This window comes from Schistocerca cancellata, chromosome 3 (assembly GCF_023864275.1).
Source record: "Schistocerca cancellata isolate TAMUIC-IGC-003103 chromosome 3, iqSchCanc2.1, whole genome shotgun sequence".
In the NCBI taxonomy this organism is placed as follows: Eukaryota; Metazoa; Arthropoda; class Insecta; order Orthoptera; family Acrididae; genus Schistocerca; species Schistocerca cancellata.
In genome coordinates, this window is record NC_064628.1 from 32,277,977 (window position 1) to 32,301,089 (window position 23,113).

General features: G+C 43.4%; 3 non-coding genes across 3 annotated transcripts; 1 reads left to right on the forward strand and 2 right to left on the reverse strand.

The window, feature by feature from the left end:
* Positions 1–9,025: 9,025 nt before the first annotated feature.
* Trnas-cga (transfer RNA serine (anticodon CGA)) lies at positions 9,026–9,100 on the reverse strand. The gene has a single exon. It is a non-coding gene; the product is annotated as a tRNA-Ser (tRNA).
* A 226-nt stretch (positions 9,101–9,326) lies between these two features.
* On the reverse strand, positions 9,327–9,401 carry Trnas-cga (transfer RNA serine (anticodon CGA)). Its single transcript has one exon. It is a non-coding gene; the product is annotated as a tRNA-Ser (tRNA).
* A 66-nt stretch (positions 9,402–9,467) lies between these two features.
* On the forward strand, positions 9,468–9,542 carry Trnas-cga (transfer RNA serine (anticodon CGA)). Its single transcript has one exon. It is a non-coding gene; the product is annotated as a tRNA-Ser (tRNA).
* The last annotated feature ends 13,571 nt before the right edge of the window (positions 9,543–23,113 follow it).

The following is a 23,113-nucleotide window of genomic DNA, read 5'->3' on the forward strand; positions in this document are numbered from 1 at the left end:
ATTTCAAAAGCTTCTATTCTCTTCTTGTCCAAACTATTTACCGTCCATGTTTCACTTCCATACATGGCTACACTCCATACAAATACTTTCAGAAATGACTTCCTGACACTTAAATCTATACTCGATGTTAACAAATTTCTCTTCTTCAGAAACGCTTTCCTTGCCATTGCCAGTCTACGTTTTATATCCTCTCTACTTCGTCCATCATCAGTTATTTTGCTCCCCAAATAGCAAAACTCCTTTACTACTTTAAGTGTCTCATTTCCTAATCTAATACCCTCAGCACCACCCGACTTAATTCGACTACATTCCATTATCCTCGTTTTGCTTTTGTTGATGTTCATCTTATATCCTCCCTTCAAGACACCATCCATTCCGTTCAACTGCTCTTCCAAGTCCTTTGCTGTCTCTGACAGAATTACAATGTCATCGGCGAACCTCAAAGTTTTTATTTCTTCACCATGGATTTTAATACCTACTCCAAATTTTTCTTTTGTTTCCTTTACTGCTTGCTCAATATAGAGATTGAATAACATCGGGGAGAGGCTACAACCCTGTCTTACTCCCTTCCCAACCACTGCTTCCCTTTCATGTCCCTCAACTCTTATAACTGCCATCTGGTTTCTGTACAAGTTGTAAATAGCCTTTCGCTCCCTGTATTTCACCCCTGCCACCTTTAGAATTTGAAAGAGAGTATTCCAGGCAACATTATCAAAAGCTTTCTCTAAGTCTACAAATGCTAGAAACGTAGGTTTGCCTTTCCTTAATCTTTCTTCCAAGATAAGTCGTAAGGTCAGTATTGCCTCACGTGTTCCGGTATTTCTACGGAATCCAAACTGATCTTCCCCGAGGTCGGCTTCTACTACTTTTTCCATTCGTCTGTAAAGAATTCGTGTTAGTACTTTGCAGCTGTGGCTTATTAAACTGATTGTTCGGTAATTTTCACATCTGTCAACACCTGCTTTCTTTGGGATTGGAATTATTATATTCTTCTTGAAGTCTGAGGGTATTTCGCCTGTTTCATACATCTTGCTCACCAGGTGGTAGAGTTTTGTCAGGACTGGCTCTCCCAAGGCCGTCAGTAGTTCCAATGGAATGTTGTCTACTCCGGGAGCCTTGTTTCGACTCAGGTCTTTCAGTGCTCTGTCAAACTCTTCACGCAGTATCGTATCTCCCATTTCATCTTCATCTACATCCTCTTCCATTTCCATAATATTGTCCTCAAGTGCATCGCTCTTGTATAGACCCTCTATATACTCCTTCCACCTTTCTGCTTTCCCTTCTTTGCTTAGAACTGGGTTTCCATCTGAGTTCTTGATGTTCATACATGTGGTTCTCTTATCTCCAAAAGTGTCTTTAATTTTCCTGTAGGCAGTATTTATCTTACCCCTAGTGAGATAAGCCTCTACATCCTTACATTTGTCCTCCAGCCATGTCTGCTTAGCCATTTTGCACTTCCTGTCGATCTCATTTTTGAGACGTTTGTATTCCTTTCTGCCTGCTTCATTTACTGCATTTTTATATTTTCTCCTTTCATCAATTAAATTCAATATTTCTTCTGTTACCCAAGGATTTCTACTAACCCTCTTCTTTTTACCTACTTGATCCTCTGCTGCCTTTACTACTTCATCCCTCAGAGCTACCCATTCTTCTTGTACTGTATTTCTTTCCCCCATTCCTTTCAATTGTTCCCTTATGCTCTCCCTGAAACTCTGTACAACCTCTGGTTCTTTCAGTTTATCCAAGTCCCATCTCCTTAAATTCCCACCTTTTTGCAGTTTCTTCAGTTTTAATCTGCAGGTCATAACCAATAGATTGTGGTCAGAGTCCACATCTGCCCCTGGAAATGTCTTACAATTTAAAACCTGGTTCCTAAATCTCTGTCTTACCATTATATAATCTATCTGATACCTTTTAGTATCTCCAGGGTTCTTCCATGTATACAACCTTCTATCATGATTCTTAAACCAAGTGTTAGCTATGATTAAGTTGTGCTCTGTGCATAATTCTATCAGGCGGCTTCCTCTTTCATTTCTTAGCCCCAATCCATATTCACCCACTACATTTCCTTCTCTCCCTTTTCGTACACTCGAATTCCAGTCACCCATGACTATTAAATTTTCGTCTCCCTTCACTATCTGAATAATTTCTTTTATTTCATCATACATTTCTTCAATCTCTTCGTCATCTGCAGAGCTAGTTGGCATATAAACTTGTACTACTGTAGTAGGTGTGGGCTTCGTATCTATCTTGGCCACAATAATGCGTTCACTATGCTGTTTGTAGTAGCTTACCCGCATTCCTATTTTCCTATTCATTATTAAACCTACTCCTGCATTCCGCCTATTTGACTTTGTGTTTATAACCCTGTAGTCACCTGACCAGAAGTCTTGTTCCTCCTGCCACCGCACTTCACTAATTCCCACTATATCTAACTTTAACCTATCCATTTCCCTTTTTAAATTTTCTAACCTACCTGCCCGATTAAGGGATCTGACATTCCACGCTCCGATCCGTAGAACGCCAGTTTTCTTTCTCCTGATAACGACATCCTCTTGAGTAGTCCCCGCCCGGAGATCCGAATGGGGGACTATTTTACCTCCGGAATATTTTACCCAAGAGGACGCCATGATCATTTAATCATACAGTAAAGCTGCATGCCCCCCCATGAACCATGGACCTTGCCGTTGGTGGGGAGGCTTGCGTGCCTCAGCGATACAGATAGCCGTACCGTAGGTACAACCACAACGGAGGGGTATCTGTTGAGAGGCCAGACAAACGTGTGGTTCCTGAAGAGGGGCAGCAGCCTTTTCAGTAGTTGCAAGGGCAACAGTCTGGATGATTGACTGATCTGGCCTTGTAACAATAACCAAAACGGCCTTGCTGTGCTGGTACTGCGAACGGCTGAAAGCAAGGGGAAACTACGGCCGTAATTTTTTCCCGAGGGCATGCAGCTTTACTGTATGATTAAATGATGATGGCGTCCTCTTGGGTAAAATATTCCGGAGTAGTATTTGGTCAAAAAGTATGCCAGCATGGAAGTGAGGTACAACAGAGCCAGCCACAGGCATGCAAGAGTATTATTACCCATGGCGAATCAGAACACGACCAACAGACATTGCGAAGCAGAGTCTTTTATTAAATCAAAATGTTGTCTAGATATATGAAGTAGAGCCTGCTGCTCACATTATAGCAACAGCTGACAGTGCAATACGTTACCGGAAGGTCGGAAGCCATTCCTCACTTGCCACCATGGATGTGTTTAGAGTACTTGCCTTAAGCCCTAAACAAACATAGTGTGTCCGACTACGGGACAGGGTAGAACGGGCTCCATCCTGTTTGTGAATGAAGTCGTTCAAATCAGTTCCCAACTGTGAAAAAGAAAGTTGTCAAGCATATCGAGATACGTGCTTCCTGTAACAGTGTTCTTGGCAAAGAAAAATGGACCATACACCTTTTTCCGGGAAAATGCACGAAACACATTAAGGGGCTCCGGAACGCCCTATACTTGCAATGTTAAAATAACGCTTATAAATTACATCTTTCCTCACAAAGTATTTGAGGTAGGAAGTTGAACTTTTTACAGATTATTTATTGGAATATGGGACACAACTTTACACAGGGATTTTACAAAATTTTAGTTCAGTTATTAAAGATGACTTTTTTTACAATTGTAATGAAAATTCACAACATTTTTTTGCAATTTTTTATTTACATATTCAAAAATATACAGTTTTTTGGAAAAAGGCTGTGTTAAATTATGCAGAAGGTACTGTGTAACATTTACTGAAAGTTTGAAACAAATATGTTTGGAAGATCCTTAGAAAACATGTAATTAGTCTGAGAAAATAAAAGTTTTGGGAATCGAGCGACAAAGATTGGATTAACTTTTTAGTGCATTCCAGGTCCATAGGATGGATTATCTTCATCCTCTGCAAACTCCTCCTCCAACTTCCTCTTGTTCCTCCTCCTGTTTACTCTTGCTTGTATTTCTAGACTCTTTACAGCCCCGTCTGCAGCCCGAAGGCGTTCCTTGTCTAAAGTAAGCATCGCTCGTACCATGTTAGAATGTTATTATTTACAGTAATAACACATACCTTTGGCTTTCCAACATTTCTCCTTTTCTTAAAAGCCTTCAGAGGATTTCTAATAACTTTACTTTTACTAATTTTTATACTTCAACAAAACAGAGACTCAAGAAACAGAATTAATTACGAATATTTTCGAGATAACGACAGAGTAAATAAACATGCAACAATCGACAATCACACCAGCGATATATATTGAACCATCACAGGTTAGCCACAACACATACTTTATCTCACATCACTAAAATGTACCTGATGAACACGGACGTTAATAATAACACCATTTGACAGCAGTTTAACAGCGTCACAGTGGGTCACGCCCACGTAGAACACATTTCAAAAAAAATTTAAAAATAATTGTAGTCTTCGGAATTGAATAAATTATATATCTATTAAAAGGTAATAGTCTGCAGATTCAGAAAACGCAAAAAAGTAAAAATTGAACTTTTCATGATTTTGAGCCTTTCCGGAGCCCCTTAAATTTTGGAGAGTCTCTCTCATGTTGCACAACTTCATGTGGTTGTTCCGTACCCCATATTCTCACATTATCACTATTCACCTTTCCATTTACATGGAATGTTACCTCGTCACTAAACACTAAGCGTGGAAGAAAACTGTCATCCTCCATCTTGCCAAGAATGAAATTACACAACTCCATACATTGTTGTTTGTCACCTTCAAGAAGAGGTAGCGATAGCAGAATTTTGTGTGGTTTTTATGTGTAAACGTCGATGTAACACACGTTAGACGGTTATCGGGGGCATGTCGAGCTATCGATCTGCACGGCGGACGGATTTCTGCGGACTCCTTGTGAAACTATGGCGGATGTGTTCGATGTCTGTGTCGGACACTTGGGGACGGTCCGGCGATTTGCCTTTACACTAACAACCTGTTTCTCGGAACTGTTCATGCCGTCGCCTAATACTCTGCGCTGTAGGAACGTCTCTACCATACCTAGTACGAAAGTCACGCTGAACAGTTATTACAGACCCGAACTGCGCAAAACGTAGAACATAAAGCGCTTTCTGTTGTCCCGACATCATTTTTACTAGTACTGAAATGGGCGCACACTGCTGCTACCTAGCGGAAACATGTGAAACTCGAGAGTTTGCTCTTTCCAACAGTACACTGTTTACACACTTATCTCAAATAACATACCAGTTATGATTTTTTTATCTGATAATTCTTTTTGATACATCCTGTATTATGAGATGGAGTTTGACACCTGAAGCCTCTTTGTACCTAATCATTCAATTTTTTCCAGAGAAATAACCTTTCACGGCATTGTCATTACTTACTCTTACTTCATCATCACTATGAATGACGTTATCTTCATTATATTCCTCTTCCTGTTCCATTATATCACTGCTTCCCTATTCTTCGCTATCTGAGGGCAAGCATTTGTCATCATTCAGGTCAAAAATACTTTCACTATCGACATCAGCATCATCCCACATCTTCAAAATGGTTCAAATGGCTCTGAGCACTATGGGACAACATCTGAGGTCATCAGTCCCCTAGAACTTAGAACTACTTAAACCTAATTAACCTAAGGATATCAGACACATCGATGCCCGAGGCAGGATTCGAACCTGCGACCGTAGCGGTGGCGCGGTTCCAGATTGAAGCGCCTAGAACTGCTCGGCCACAACGGCCGTCCCATATCTTCAGCCCAAACAAGTTTTTCATGAACCCCGCACAAAAAATTAATCCTAATATAAATTCTAACTTATCAGACAATAGTTTTCCCTACAGTTCCCATAATTTAAATAACTTATGACTTACTTGCATCATAAGGAACACATTTCTTTCTTTTTATGAATAGTACTACACATGTATGAAAAACTGTAAGAGTTGAAAACAAATACTGTGCATACCTAACAAAGACACCGATCATCTGCTTCCCTCACATTAACAATGCCTCAACAATGCTTTCTGAAACTCAAAAAAGTCAATAACTCTGATTGTTAATGGATTCGGGCAACTTCAGCCATTTGCTGGCAATATTGAATCGATTAATCCAGCTGGGGTCTTTGACGACCCCAAGTGATCACTCTTGGTGGTTCCTAAACCAAATTAAATAAATAGTTAATTAATGGTATTTTGGCACATAGTGGTCTTTTAGAGCAAAGCTTCGAGAGAGATGTCAGGGACCACGAGCGTTGCAGAATCAGTAAGTAATGAAGAGTAAGAAGTGTAAGTGGTATGGAGTCTCAAAGACAGCGGAGGATTAAAATTTTTTTGACATTTCTGTTCCACTCTCTCAGCAGTGTGCTGACCACATCCAGTGATGACTGTGGGCGGAGGATGACACGGCGGCCAGTCGGTAACGTTGGGACTTCATGGCCTGTTCGGACGGAGTTAAGTTTTTGGTTTTAGTTCCACTCTCTCGCCAGTCAAACAAACATATGATGATCCGTACCATCCTCTTCCTATTAATAGTATTGACCAAACGGGATAACGATGCCATACTTTGGAACTCGCGTTTGATTCCCTCCGTTGATTCCATGCGGTTTTTTATAGCCATCCTCAGCAGTGCTCCCCCTAGGTCCTTATCCTTCAGTACATGAGGTCTGGCGGGTCTTGGTTTACCCGTGGTTGTTCCTTAATGTTTGCGCTTCACAGTCACATCATCAACAGTCGACTTGGGCCGCTAAACAAGGGATGAAATGTCCCTGTTGGATTTGTTACTTGGATGACATTCAATGACTATTCCAAGTTCGACGTCATTGACATCACATGGCCGAGCATTTCTGCTGTTACTGCTTCTCTAGTGACAACATAATACTACCCGCCTCCATGTACACTCTAAGATAAAAGGAAGTATCGGAATGGGACAGACATTGATACATGTGATGTACATGTACAGGCAAACGAACGATTGCAAGATGAAATCTTCTCGGGCTTCCATTCGGGTAGCTGTTGCGAAAATCAGTTACATTTCGATGAGTGTCATACATCGAAACGTCGCGGGTTTTCGACGCAGCTACCCGGATGGAAGCCCGGGAAGATTTCATCAGCAGTACACACCGGAGAAGCCTACATTCATAAATGATTACAATTTGAGAAAAATTACACGATTTATTTGAGAGGAAAAGCATCGCAAACTGAGAAAATCAATAACGCGTTAGAATTATATATTAATACCTCCAGTTGCTGACGGGCGTTTATATATATCGATGGGGCCAGGTGAAAATGGGTGCCCCGACCAGGACTCGAACCCGGGATCTCCCTTTTTACGGGGCAGACGCTCTATACACGGGAGCAACCGAGGGCACAGTGGATAGTGCGACTGCAGGGGCTATCTCGTGCACGACTCCCGCGAGACCCACGTTCTCACCTTGTATGTGCACACACTACAATCGTAGTGTCCCTACCCAACACACTCATAATTCGTGGAAGAAATTCTTAACAAATCCCGTAAGAGTTCGGGGAATATGTGTGCATCCGCACAAAACAGGAAGGTCATGGCCGTTATTGCTACAACTATATACTTATATGGATATGGTGTCTGTTCTTTCAGACATGGCCGATAGAACAGATACCATATCCGTGTAAGTATACATACATTAACGCGTTGGTTCAACTTTGGCCGTTATGCAAGCAGTAATTCTCTTTGGCATTGATTCATAGAGTTGTGGGATGTCCTTCTGAGGAATATCGTGCCACATTCTGTCCAGCTGGCGTGTTACATCGTCAAAATCCCGAGCAGGTTGGAGAACCCTGCCAATAATGCTCGAAACGTTCTGAATTACGGAGAGACCCGGCGACCTTGCTCGCCAAGGAAGGGTTTGACATGCGCGAAGACAAGTACAGAAGTAGAAGAAGTAGTAGAAGCTCTCGCCATTTGCGGGCGGGCATTATCTTCCTGAAATGTAAAACCAGGTTGACTTTTCGTGAAGGGCAATTAAATGTGACGTAGAAATGTCCTGGAGTCCCATTGACTGGAGTCATTCTCCAAATGGGGACACACAATGACGTCCATTTGAAACTGTCAACCACTTAATATCTAACGTGGTTCACGCCCCATACCCTACCAGGCCTGGTAACAACACTAAACGGGGACAGTACTAATGCATACTGGAGGCCATTACCGCGGTGGTCTAGCGGTTCTGGCGCTGCAGTCCGGAACCGCGGGACTGCTACGGTCGCAGGTTCGAATCCTGCCTCGGGCTTAGGTGTGTGTGATGTCCTTAGGTTAGTTAGGCTTAAGTAGTTCTAAGTTCTAGGGGACTTATGACCTCAGATGTTGAGTCCCATAGTGCTCAGAGCCATTTGAACCATTTTTTGAAGTTACGTTGACATCTTTGTTGTTTTGTTAGGTGATGCAAACTCTAAGTTCGGTACATCACATCGGCCTGGAATCTTACTGACTGGAGTAGAACTGCCTTCAGTGATGAGTCAGACATCGAAATGAGCGCCGATGTCACCGAAGACGTATCTGGGGACGTTCCATACAGAGGTAGATAACCAACCTGATTGTTGCCCGCCAGCCGACGGCTGTGGCCGAGCGGATCTAGGCGCTTCAGTCCGGAACCGCGCTGCTGCTACGTTCGCAGGTTCGAATCCTGCCTCGGGCATGGATGTGTGTGCTGTCCTTAGGTTAGTTAGGTTTAAGTAGTTCTAAGTCTAGGGGACTGATGACCTCAGATGTTAAGTCCCATAGTGCTCAGAGCCATTTGAACCATTTTGTTGCCCGCCATACGGCGCGACAGTCAGGAGTGTTCGTCTGGGATGCCATTTTATTTAATGGCTGGACCTATTTGGTTGTCTTCTCTGCCAGGGAACTGGGTGTTTGTGTTGTCCTCATCAATTCATCATCATCGTTCGTGACAGTGGCTACATTGGACTGTGTAAAAAATTATACTGGGACTTTGTACGGGCGCTGATGACCGCGCAAATAAACATCATCAAACTTCCTGGCAGATTAAAACTGTGTGCCCGACCGAGACTCGAACTCGGGACCTTTGCCTTTCGCGGGCAAGCGCTCTACCAACTGAGCTACCGAAGCACGACTCACGCCCGGTACTCACAGCTTTACTTCTGCCAGTACCTCGTCTCCTATCTTCCAAACTTTACAGAAGCTCTCCTGCGAACCTTGCAGAACTAGCACTCCCGAAAGAAAGGATATTGCGGAGACATGGCTTAGCCACAGCCTGGGGGATGTTTCCAGAATGAGATTTTCACTCTGCAGCGGAGTGTGCGCTGATATGAAACTTCCTGGCAGATTAAAACTGTGTGCCCGACCGAGACTCGAACTCGGGACCTTTGCCTTTCGCGGGCAAGCGCTCTACCAACTGAGCTACCGAAGCACGACTCACGCCCGGTACTCACAGCTTTACTGGCAGAAGTAAAGCTGTGAGTACCGGGCGTGAGTCGTGCTTCGGTAGCTCAGTTGGTAGAGCGCTTGCCCGCGAAAGGCAAAGGTCCCGAGTTCGAGTCTCGGTCGGGCACACAGTTTTAATCTGCCAGGAAGTTTCATATCAGCGCACACTCCGCTGCAGAGTGAAAATCTCATTCTGGAAACATCATCAACATGATCATCTTCTTTGGTTGTCATCCGCGGCACCGTTACAGCACAGCGGCACGTGACGATGTTCTACCGCCCCCTCAACCCATTTTTCTTATGCTTCATGGCAAGCCATCCGCGACTTAGATTTCAGCAAGATAATGCCCACCCGTACACGACCAAAGTTTCTGTTGCCTGTCTTCGTGTTTGCGACCCCTATCTTGGCCAGCGAGGTAGCAGGTTCTCTCCCCAACTGAGAATATTTGGAGCATTATGTGCAGGGCTCTCCAACCAGCTCGGGATTTTGACGACCTAACGCACCAGTTGGACTAAATTTGACTCGATATCGCTCAGAAAGACATTCAACAACTCTAACGAGCAATTCCCAGTCGAACAGCTGCTTGAATAAGGGCCAGAGGTGGACCAACGTGCTATTGACTTGCTCAATCGGTGAAATTAGTTCTCTTGAATAAATCATGCAACTTTTATGAAAATGTAACCATTTGTTCGTCTGTACACGAACATCACATCTATCAATTCCCGTCCGATTCGCTTTGTGATGTATCGTTTTCTTTGCCTTAGACCATATACTGGTGGACCCGCCGCCACCCGTGACATTTAACGGTCAGTTCCGCATCTGGTTGCTGTTGATCACATGCTGTATGTTAGTGTCGCTGCTCGTCGGTTATAATCAGAGGTAATCTCGTTTCTGATGGTAGCTGCTGAACAATAACAGTTGGAGTTATTTCATAGCTACACTACTGGCCATTAAAATTGCCACACCAAGGAGATGACGTGCTACAGACGCGAACTTTAACCGAGAGGAAGAAGATGCTGTGATATGCAAATTATTAGCTTTTGAGAGCATTTACACAAGGTTGGCGCCGGTGGCGACACCTGCAACGTGCTGACATGAGGAAAGTTTCCAACCGATTTCTCATACACAAACAGCAGTTGACCGGCGTTGCCCGGTGAAACGTTGTTGTGATGCCTCGTGTAAGGTGGAGAAATGCGTATCAGCACATTTCCCACTTTTATGAAGGTCGGATTGTAGCCTATCGCGATTGCGATTTATCGTATCGCGACATTGCTGCTCGCGTTGGTCGAGATCCAATGACCGTTAGCAGAATATGGAATCCGTGGGTTCAGGAGGATAATACGGAACGCCGTGCTGAATCCCAACGGCCTCGTATCACTAGCAGTCGGGATGACAGCCATCTTATCCGCATGGCTGTAACGGATCGTGCAGCCACGTCTCGATCCCTGAGTCAACAGATGGGGACGTTTGCAAGATAACAACCATCTGCACGAACTGTTCGAAGACGTTTTCAGCAGCATGGACTATCAGCTCGGAGACTATGGCTGCGGTTACCCCTGACGCTGCATCAGAGACAGGAGCGCCTGCGATGGTGTACTCAACGACGCAACTGTGCGGCTGATCTCGGAGGAGGTTCGAGTCCTCCCTCGGGCATGGGTGTGTGTGTCTGTCCTTAGGATAATTTAGGTTAAGTAGTGTGCAAGCTTAGTAACAGATGACCGTAGCAGTTAAGTCCCATAAGATTTCACACACATTTGAACATTTTTTTCAACGACGAACCTGGGTGTACGAATGGCAAACCGTCATTTTTTTCGGATGAATCCAGGTTCTGTTTACAGCATCATGATGGTCGCATCCGTGTTTGGCGACATCGCGATGAATGCACATTGGAAGCGTGTATTCGTCATAGCCATACTGGCGTATCACTCGGCGTGATGATATGGGGTGCCATTGGTTACACGTCTCGGTCACCTCTTGTTGGCATTGACGGCACTTTGAACAGTGGACGTTGCATTTCAGATGTGTTATGACCCGTGGCTCTACCCTTCATTCGATCCCTGCGAAACCCTACGTTTCAGCAGGATAATGCACGACCGCATGTTGCAGGTCCTGTACGGGCCTTTCTGGATACAGAAAATGCTCGACTGCTGGCCTGGCCAGCACATTCTCCAGATCTCTCACGCATTGAAAACACCTGGTCAATGGTGGCCGAGCAACTGGCTCGTCACACTACGCCAGTCACTGCTCTTGATGAACTGTGGTATCATATTGAAGCTGCATGGGCAGCTGTATGTGTACACGCCATCCAAGCTCTGTTTGACTCAATGCCCAGGCGTATCAAGGCCGTTATTACGGCCAGAGGTGGTTGTTCTGGGTACTTATTTTTCAGGATCTATGAATCCAAATTGCGTGAAAATGTAATCGCATATCAGTTATAGTATAATATATTTGTCTAATGAGTACCCGTTTACTATCTGCATTTCTTCTTGGTGTAGCAATTTTAACGGTCAGTAGTGTATTTACACCTTGGCTGCTACCAGCCGCCGGCCGGAGTGGCCGTGCCGTTCTAGGCGCTACAGTCTGGAACCGAGCGACCGCTACGGTCGCAGGTTCGAATCCTGCCTCGGGCATGGATGTGTGTGATGTCTTTAGGTTAGTTAGGTATACGTAGTTCTAAGATCTAGGCGACTGAAGACCTCAGAAGTTAAGTCGCATAGTGCTCAGAGCCATTTGAACCATTTTTTGCTACCAGCCTACACCAGACTCCTTTGTTTTGATGACGTGACGAAGGGTTGTTCAGTTTGCTTCATTGTTGTCACGTTGAGCCTACCCTGTGGTATTTCACCTCTCTGGTAAGAACAGAGGTGCAGCCATGTACCCGTCCACCACGCCACGGAGTGTGCGGCAGAGCGCGTCACGGCAGATTGGGCAGCAGCTTTGGCGTGCCGCAGGAGGCGTCGACCCGCCGCCCGGGACACGCCCCTCGCCGCTCGCCTCACGCCTCACGCCGGGGTCGGGTCACGCGGCCACAAATCCTCGTCGAGTGGCGCCGGCGCCAGACTCCAGACCGCAGCCTGTTGTCGCCTCGCCTCGTTCACAGCCGGCGATCAGGCGAGACGCCGTAAAAACGCAGGCCAGACAAAGCACGCCGGGCCACGCCGCCTGTTCACAGGGCGTCACCTAGCCACCAGTAGGGCAACCAGCTCCCACGGTTTCTCACATACCAGGAGAACACGGCGAGTACCATAGCCTGATTTCATGGCTCTGAGCACTATGGGACTTAACATCTGTGGTCATCAGTCCCCTAGAACTTAGAACTACTTAAACCTAACTAACCTAAGGACATCACACACATCCATGCCCGAGGCAGGATTCGAACCTGCGACCGTAGCAGTCTCGCGGTTCCGGACTGAGCGCCTAGAACCGCTAGACCACCGCGGCCGGCTAGCCTGATTTCCCAGAAGCTTTGCTCAAGTGTCAAAATAAGCGAACACGTGTCTCGGCTTATCCGTAGGTACTCGACCGTTTCTGCGTAAACTGCCGTCGAAGCTTAAAAGCCACTTTATGTTCCTTTTAGCGAGTAAGAAATTCATCCAAACCAGTATCAGATTCCAGAATGAGATTTTCACTCTGCAGCGGAGTGTGCGCTGATATTAAACTTCCTGGCACATTAAAACTGTGTGCCCGACCGAGACTCGAACTCGGGACCTTTGCCTTTCGCGGGCAAGTGCTCTACCATCTGAGCTACCGAAGCACGACTCACGCCCGGTCTCACACCTTTACTTCTGCCAGTATCTCGTCTCCTACCTTCCAAACTTTACAGAAGCTCTCTTGCGAGCTGTGGCTGTGGCTGTGGCTAAGCCATGTCTCCGCAGTATCCTTTCTTTCAGGAGTTCTACTTCTGCAAGGTTCGCAGGAGAGCTTCTGTAAAGTTTGGAAGGTAGGAGACGAGATACTGGCGGCAGATGTAAAGCTGTGAGCACCGGGCGTGACTCGTGCTTGGGTAGCTCAGTTGGTAGAGCACTTGCCCACGAAAGGCTAAGGTCCCAAGTTCGAGTCTCGGTCGGGCACACAGTTTTAATCTGCCAGGAAGTTTCAGTATCAGATTGATTAAAGTCTCGGCTTATCCTTAGGTACTCGACCGTTTCTGCGAAAACTGCCGTCGAAGCTTAAAAGCCACTTTATATTCCTTTTAGCGAGTAAGAAATTCATCCAAACCAGTATCAGATTGACTAAAGTCGCGGCCTCATTCTTCTACACCCGTGTTCGAAACATGATTATTATTTTATTGTTAATTTTTACTTTTCATTTATCTGCCGACGTCCACAAAAAATTACTTCACGAATGTTTTCCAATGTATACTGAAATAACATTCTCCTTATTCGTCTACTAACTGCATGGTGAATAAATTTAAAAAAAAGACAATAAATGAATGGAAAAGTTATTTGAAACTGTTTTAGGTGAAATTTTTTTAGTGTAACTTGATTCATAATCACCTGGAAGCACCAGTTTTCGAAAAAGTAATCCGTTATGCAAGGTCTGACGCGAAATTATTGCGAACGCGGGAAATCTTCACCCATGTTAACAACGTTTCTTTACCGGGTGAGCTTCATGCGAAGAAATATCACTGTACTAAACTTGCCTAGCCGGCCGCTGTGACCGAGCGGTTCTAGGCGCTTCAGTCGAGAACTGCGTGACTGCTACGGTCGCAGGTTCGAATCCTACCTCGGGCATGGATGTGTCTGATGTCCTTAGGTTAGTTAGGTTTAAGTAGTTCTAAGTCTAGGGTACTGATGACCTCAGATGTTAAGTCTCATAGTCCTCAGAGCCATTTGAACCATTTGAAACTTGCATTCACGTATTTCTCGTGGGGTTCGAAATTTTTATGTTCTGAATGTTTCTACGATCGGTATCATCCAAGGGAACGCACCAAATCTTTCTGAAGAATGAACATACGAATAAAATTTGGTATTCTATCCATCTTCAGCAACTGTAGTTGTATATTCGAAATAATCAGCAACCAGCTGCATAAAAGCAATTTAATTTCTTAAACGGTTTCCAGCACTTAGTGCCCTTATTCAGAAGGCGGTACAGGAAAATACACCACAAATATGCAGAAGTCAAATAAGAATATTAAAATTAAGAACGTGAAGCATACTGCAAAATGCCGTGGTCCTAGAAAATAGAAGAGCAATAAGTAATACATACTGAATCCATTAATAAAATAAGAGGTCGTACAATTAATATAAGAATTGGTATGTGAATCAAATATCAAAATATGAGAATTTAAAACGGCTGCAAACTGTCAACATACGATACACACATATATTATGTAGCAAATTATCGCGCTTATTGTGAAATCCATTTCTGATTTTACAATTGATGTAACGTCCTTGTATCCCCTAACCTGGTAAGAAACATTTGTGTTGTGACCTGCTACGGATATGGGTACATAATCGAAAAAACAATAAAAATATAATAAACAAAAACAATAATAAGGTTCCGAACACGGGGCGCAAAGCTGTACTTCCAAAATATCTCGAAAACTTTGACTCTCGTTTTCTTTTTTTTTTTTCTTCAGAAACAGTGAAATGTCTACAGACAACTGGACACCTGTTCGCTTGTTTTGACTCCTCTTCCACTGAGCGAAGTTCCTGGGAAATCAGGTGATGCCGCTTGCCGTGTTCTTCTCCTTAGCCGAGTTCGCCAAAGCCATCCTCTCACGGGACGTGAAAACGCACGTGTGAATGCTGGTGACGCCACAGTGTGAAATACCACGTCCCACTACAGCCGGAACGTGATGTAAAGAATCTTGAATGGCAGATTTTTGCCTCGTTGGGAGGAACGTGGCCCATGAGATGCGACATCGCTGTACGTTACAAGCAGAACGTAGGAGCAGCCTTATTGTATGGCGTTAAACATCGTATTTGCTGGGTTTTCTTGATCAGAGAGAACGTAATATGAATGTGAGCTGTATAAAAGTATCAGAAAACTGAGGATCTCTCAAAAATGCGTCGTCTGATCTACGATATGTTATAATAAAATGACGTGAAACTACATGTCGCTAGGTAAAAGCCTTCCTGTCGTTGATGTTCTTAGGTTTATAATTGGTGTGCTACGAAAGTACACCGTTCAGTGCTATGGGACACCGATGCTTTTATCAATGCGCGTACAATTTGCATACTAAATGTCAAATAATGAAATTTGTAGATACATTCTTCAGACAGAGTGTACGATAACGGAAATGCAGTTGTGTTGTTCAAGTTATAGCGTAGTTGATCGCGTAGTCAACAATACAGTTGTGAAAATAAAAGTAGTAAGTTGGCGTCTACAAGCTTCTAATTTTTTTCTTTATTTTTAAATTTTTAACCTTTTGTTCTCTAACAGGTTCCGGGTTTTTCTTATTCATTTAATAGAAATATTATCGTAAAAGTCCGTCGTATTTATTACAAATAAGGTCTTTTTTCCAATTCTTGTTGCAAAGTCCGACGACTGGAACGTTTCCCCAGTGGAAAGAAATCTTAATTTGACTGCCAGTCTACGACCGAAAGTAAACACAAATTCTTCACTGGAAGTTTTCACTGCTGTTAAACTTTCTGTAAAATATGTATACTTATCCCTGCGTTCATGATCTGGCTCAAGTTTGTATCTTGATGTATCAAGTTTGTACAATATCTTTTACAATGATAGTGAGCAACTTCAAAAAAAAAAAAATCTTCTCATCCATTCTAATGAAATTACAAAACAAATCTCGGTCTTGAAATCTGTGTTACGTAGTACGCTATTTCATACTGTTGCTAGTCAACGGAACATCGAGAATATGGATTTACGCAAGCCCAAAATGACATTAGATACTATATATTTTTTTCCTTTATTGTTATTTCCACTCTCCATCAGGGGCGGGCTGGCAGCAGCGTAAGCGCTGCTCTTCAGCCAAGAGACATAACAAGTAGATAGGAAGACATTTAAAACAATATAAAGCAGAAAACATGACAGAATATAGACACAAAAAAGGCGGAACATAAGAATAGAAAGCATACAAAGCGGTGACTGTAAATCGGAGATAAAAATCTAAAAGAGTAAGTTACACAAAAGACATACACTAGATTAAAAGGCACCGGGCAAAGTACAGCTGGAGCAGAAAAGTTGGAGAGCAATTAAAGCAGCCACGTGATGGACGGTGTAGCATGGAACAGTCATGGACCATAAACAGGTCGAGCACACTATTAAAACCACATCACTTGATGACTCTGTAGAATGGCACCAAAACACAAGACTAACGCAGCACACTGATAACTAATAAAAACCTGGGAGGATTTGCCAGGGAGGGGGGCAAGGGAAAAGGAAAAAAGGGAAAAGGAGGCGAGGAGGAGGAGAGAGAAAAGGGGAGGGAGGTGGAGGCCGCACCAGAGGAGGGCTGGGGAGGGAAGGGATAGGGGAGAAAAACAGCCGAGGAGGTGGTGCAGGGACTCAGGGAGGAAGGAGGAAAATCTGCTCTGGGATGAGGAGGGGAGGGCAAAAGGGGGGCCCTGGGGAAGGGGGGGGAGAAGTCCAGGTTACAGTTGGAAGGAAGGGTATACATCACGGCAAAGTTCAACATCTGGGAGGGGGAGGTGCTGGAAATTGCCCTGATGAAGGAGATGGAGGGTGTGGAGTTGGAGAGAGGGAGGGATACAGCGATAGAGGCGCGCCAATGGGTGGGGGGTGGAGAGGAAGGAGGAAACTAGGGGGTGGGGGGGATGAAGCCTGCGGACAGTGTAAAGGATGAGGAGATGTTGGAGGATGAGGAGAAGGGGAGGGAAGGGGATGAGGTCATGCAGGAGCCGTGTGAGGGAAAGAAAGCGGATACAGAAAGCAAGGCAGAGCATGTGGCGTTCTAGGATTTGGAGGGCCTTATAGAAGTGGGGAGGACTGGAGATCCAGGCAACGCTGGTATAACAGAGGATAGGCTGGATGAGGGATTTGTAGGTGTGGAGGATAGTGGAAGGACGTCTGGCTGGAGAGGAGTTTCAGGAGGTGGACGCAGGAGTGGGTCTTATGCTGGATGGTCAGATGAGAGGTCCAGGTGAGGTGCCAGTGAAGGGTGAGGCTAAGGTATCTCAGGGTGGGGGTGAGCTGGATGGGATGACCATAAATGGTGAGGTATAAATCGTGGAGACAGAAGGAGCGGGTGGTGTGGCCTATGATGATTGCCTGGGTTTTGGAAGGATTGATATGGAGGAATCACTGGTTACACCAAGTGGTGAACTGGTCAACGTGGGTCTGGAGGGTGCGTTAGGACCGTTGAAGGCTAGGATAGAGGGCGAGGAAGGCGGTGTTATCAGCATATTGGAGGAGGTGGACAGGTGGGGGTGGCTTAAGCATATACTATATCTTTTTTCCCTTTATTGTATTTCAATTCCCCATCGGGGCGGGCTGGCAGCAGCATATGCGCTGCTCTTCAACCGAAAGTTACTATATCTTAACCACACTGAATTTAAAACCGAAAATGGGATGCAAATTCAGTTAAATTAACGAATAATTTGTACTAGTATGTTTCTCAGATCGTTGCACAGCATTTGTAGTTTTCCTTTACCAGCAATACGCAGTCCAAACCAACGAATAGTCCGGAATCTTTCTCGCAATTTTCTCCGCTCTCCTTCGACAATCGCTAACACAGTTAACGCAGCTATTTTACACGCGTCGATTTTCGTTAAGGAACTCCACGGTCTGCGAGCCCAATATATCTGACAACGGCCGGTGGAGAGCGCTGAGAGCGCAAATCTTTGCTGATGATACAAGCATAGTAATCACACCTGACAAACAAGACTTAACTGATGAAATTGTCAAAACTGTCTTTCAGAAAATTACTAAGTGGTTCCTTGTAAACGGACTCTCACTGAATTTTGATAAGACACAGTACATGCAGTTCCGTACAGTGAATGGTATGATGCCATTAATAAATATAGACCTTAATCAGAAGCATATAGCTAAGGTAGAATATTCCAAATTTTTAGGTGTGTCCATTGATGAGAGATTAAATTGGAAGAAACACATTGATGATCTGCTGAAACGTTTGAGTTCAGCTACTTATGCAATAAGGGTCATTGCAAATTTTGGTGATAAACATCTTAGTAAATTAGCTTACTATGCCTATTTTCACTCGTTGCTTTCATATGGCATCATATTTTGGGGTAATTCATCACTGAGGAATAAAGTATTTATTGCACAAAAGCGTGTAATCAGAATAATAGCTGGAGTCCACCCAAGATCATCCTGCAGACATTTATTTAAGGATCTAGGGATATTCACAGTAGCTTCTCAGTATATATACTCTCTTATGAAATTTGTTATTAACAACCAAACCCAATTCAAAAGTAATAGCAGTGTGCATAACTACAATACTAGGAGAAAGGATGATCTTCACTATTCAAGATTAAATCTAACTTTGGCACAGAAAGGGGTGAATTATACTGGCACTAAAGTCTTTGATCACTTACCAAATAGTATCAAAAGTCTGACAGATAACCAACAAGTATTTAAGAAGAAATTAAGAGAATTTCTGAATGACAACTCCTTCTACTCCATAGAGGAATTTTCAGATATAAATTAAAAAAAATAAAAATAAAAAAACACAAAAAATGAAAAAGTTCTTATATTTACTTAAGTATGTTGTTAAATTAACTTAATTATGTCATGTATTGGAAAATTTGACTCATTCTACGTCATTACGAAATATCATATTCATGATCCATGGAACTAGTATTAATCTAATCTAATCTAATCCAGCTAGCCCTGCGTGGCGGCGCCCTCCCTCTCTCGTGCGGCCGGATGTCCCGTCCGTGTCATCGTCAACGTTGATTGCCTCTTCCCGCGGGAAGACGCCTTAACAGCCTCCTGTGCGATGGTATTCGTCACTGAGGAAGCCGGTTCGAAACCTGCTGATGGAGGAAATTTCCACCAACAATATTTCGACGGCAATGGGAGGAGAGCTAGTGGCTTGAATTTCCTAATCACTAAATCTTGCGTCAACGTTCTGTGTGAAATTCGGAGCCTCTCCGCAGTGCTCCATAATCTAAGAGCTTGTGATACTGTTCATGGTGAACCATCTTTCCGATGAGAACGCTAGGCTCGATCAACTCATTGATTTTATTACAGAGGAGTAAATATGTGCCCTCTTTCTTCCCCATCATCACATAATTCAAGTAAGTGAGCACACTAAATACACACCCATTAATCATCAACACAGAACAGGTACACTGACGATGTAACTCCCGAACATCACGTAGAAAGGGACCATTGTGCGTGGAAGAAGTAGCTCCTTTGTATTTGGTGGCTGAGCAACCTCTAAGAGTGTCCTGCTAACAATGCTATACGACTCTTTCTGTCTTCGTCAGATACCGGAACCGCGAATGAAATAATTCGGATACCTCAACTTTATTAAGGGGCTCCGGAACGCCCTATACTTGCAATGTTAAAATAACGCTTATAAATTACATCTTTCCTCACAAAGTATTTGAGGTAGGAAGTTGAACTTTTTACAGATTATTTATTGGAATATGGGCTACAACTTAACACAGGGATTTTACAAAATTTTAATTCAGTTATTAAAGATGATTTTTTTTCAATTGTAATGAAAATTCACAACATTTGTTTGCAATTTTTTATTTATATATTCAAAAATATACAGTTTTTTGGAAAAAGGCTGTGTTAAATTATGCAGAAGGTACTGTGTAACAAATATGTTTGGAAGATCCTTAGAAAACATGTAATTAGTATGAGAAAATAAAAGTTTTGGGAATCGAGCGACAAAGATTGGATTATCTTTTTAGTGCATTCCAGGTCCATAGGATGGATTATCTTCATCCTCTGCAAACTCCTCCTCCAGCTTCCTCTTGTTCCTCCTCCTGTTTACTCTTGCTTGTATTTCTAGACTCTTTACAGCCCTGTCTGCAGCCCGAAGGCGTTCCTTGTCTAAAGCAAGCATCGCTCGTACCATGTTAGAACCTATCTTCATTCCCATATTTCTAAATACCTTGCACCTTACAATGTTGCCATCATTGAAAGTCGCAACAGCATCATACACACCAAAGTCAAGTGTTTCTATTCCAACAAATACAGTCTTGGGGATTCTCGACCATATAACTCTATTTACACTTTCGTTGGGGTTTTGAGTTTATCCGTGAATACACTTTTTCAACAGTTCAGGTGCTGCTAAGTCTCTGAAAATAGGTTTTATCACCTCCATTATTGCATGAGGCCGACTATGCTTATGAGTGTACACTTCACCAGTTAGCAATCCTTTGTTATATTTACACGAACTGTCTTCTTCTTTGGGACACAAGCTATGTTGGGGATTTTCATCGGTTGAAGAAGTATGAAAAAAAAGAGCCCAAACAGCCTTCTTCATTTCGTCGACACTTTGTGTATTTTGCCTAATAGCCATTCCATAATAGTTCTGTATTTTGTCAATTACACTGTCAGTTAACCTTACATTCCCATCCAACCCTTTACCATCACTGAGTTTTTGTTTATTGTACGAAGCGTTCAGTCGCCGAAGTCTTGTTCCCATTCGCTTCTGTACGTGTCCAATACACTCAAATTTCTGCACTACAACATCATCACCATAGGGCTTCAGTCCTTGAACATGTTTGAAACTTTTAGAATCACCGTCACCAAGGTAATTAACATATCGCACAGCGCCACAGTGGGCCACGCCCATGTAGAACACATTTCAAAAAAAAAAAAAAAAATTAAGGATAGTTGTAGTCTTCGGAGTTGAATAAATTATATATCTATTAAAAGGTAATAGTCTGCAGATTCAGAAAACGCAAAAAAGTAAAAATTGAACTTTTCATGATTTTGAGCCTTTCCGGAGCCCCTTAAGATACACTGTAAGTAAGGACGGGTAATAAGCAATAACTACGGAATCAAGAGGGACCAGTAAGAGTCCAAGAGCAAGGGAGAAGTATTCGAAATAAAAAGAGGCATAAGACAGAGATGCTGTCTCTCAACCTGTATATCGCTGGAGTAGTGAGGAAAATAAAGGTAGACTACAGCCTGAGATTAACATTCGGGGTGACAGGATGTGATGGGCGCTGATGACATTCGTACCCTTTGTAGAAATGAAGAGGAATTACAGGATCTGTTACGTGGTACATAGAATATGGATTTAAAGCAGCCCAAAGAAAGATCGAAGTATTGAGGAGGCGCAGTATGTGATTAGCGACAAGACATCAAAACTGGGAAGCACTTAATAGACGAAGTGAAGAAATTCGTCCACCTAGGAAGCAAACGATGCTAAGAGCTTGTAAAAATGAGACTACCTAAGACAAAGAGGGCTTTTCATTGCCAAACAAATCTACTAGTAGCAAATACAGACTTCAGTTTTGGAAAGGAGTTTCTGAGAATGAACGTCTGGAGTACATAATTATGTGGAAGTATATCATTGACTGTGGGAAAGCGGGGAAAGACAACAATCGTAGAGGTTGATATGTGCTTGGTGAAGGTTGTTAAAAACTAAATGGACTGACAAGCTGACGAGATAAGAAATGAGGATGTTCTTCGCTGAAGCGGCGAGAAAAGGAGTTAGTGGATAACATTAATTAAAAAGTGGCTAACAACTTCCATGGTGCTACAGGGAGCTGTAGAGGGTGAAAGTTGTTCATAAGACAGAGATCTGAATATATAAAACAAATAATTGAGGACGTAGGGTGCTGGTGCTACTAGGTTCCAAAGTTTCGATACATCACTTAAGGCGAATTCTGGATTGCCTTTTTGGAATAGGTGCCCATTTTTTCTGTTTCCGTTTGGTACCTGATACTTGATCAGACCTTCAGCTCATATTATTAGTGCTTTTACTTTTACCGCGCTAACTTTGCCATGCACACACATTTCGATGTTTTCTGTCACTCTGCAGTATACAAACCCTAACACACTTTTAATGATAAGACATTAGTGTAAAAGATTCATGGTACTAGAGGGATAAGTAGAGGGTAAAAATAGTTGCAAATACAGAAACTGAAATATATACAGCAGATATCAACGAATCCTGATATGGTTAGGGGGGGGGGGTACCTTGTTGACACATCGATGCTCAGTATTCTGAATTGCTTCAATCTTTTCCGCTGAACTATAAGAAAACTACCAGGCCACCGACGCTGATCCAGATTTTAACATTTTGCTCAACTACATTCGCAAATCTTGGCCTCGTTCCTTGCATTGCATAAAGAACTCTGTAGCGCGCCGATACTCGGCATAGCCTCGCTGTACAGAAAGGTGTGATTCTTGTTCAGAATGACAGTGGACAGTCACGTGTGTTGACCCCTAAAGCTTTGCATAAAGAAGTGGTGCAGTTACTTCACCAAGGACACTGGGGGGTTGTGCGTACGAAACAGTTAGCGCGTTGACACTATAACGGCAGGATATGGACACCCAAATAGAACAGATGACGTCACAACGTCACGCATGTGCGGAAAAGCAGTCCGCTCCACCCCAAAAATTCTTTGTTTGGCCTAAGTTGCAACCACCATAACAATATGCGCACATAGACTTTGCGAGACCTTCTTGGCACACTCGGTGGTTGATTATGGTTGACTCGTACAGCAAGTTTTCTTTTGCTGTGCCAATGAACTCGGCAACGTCACGTATCACAATTAAGGTGTTGTCATCGATTGTTTCTCCGAAGGTTGACGTGAAGTAATAGTGTCAGACAACGGA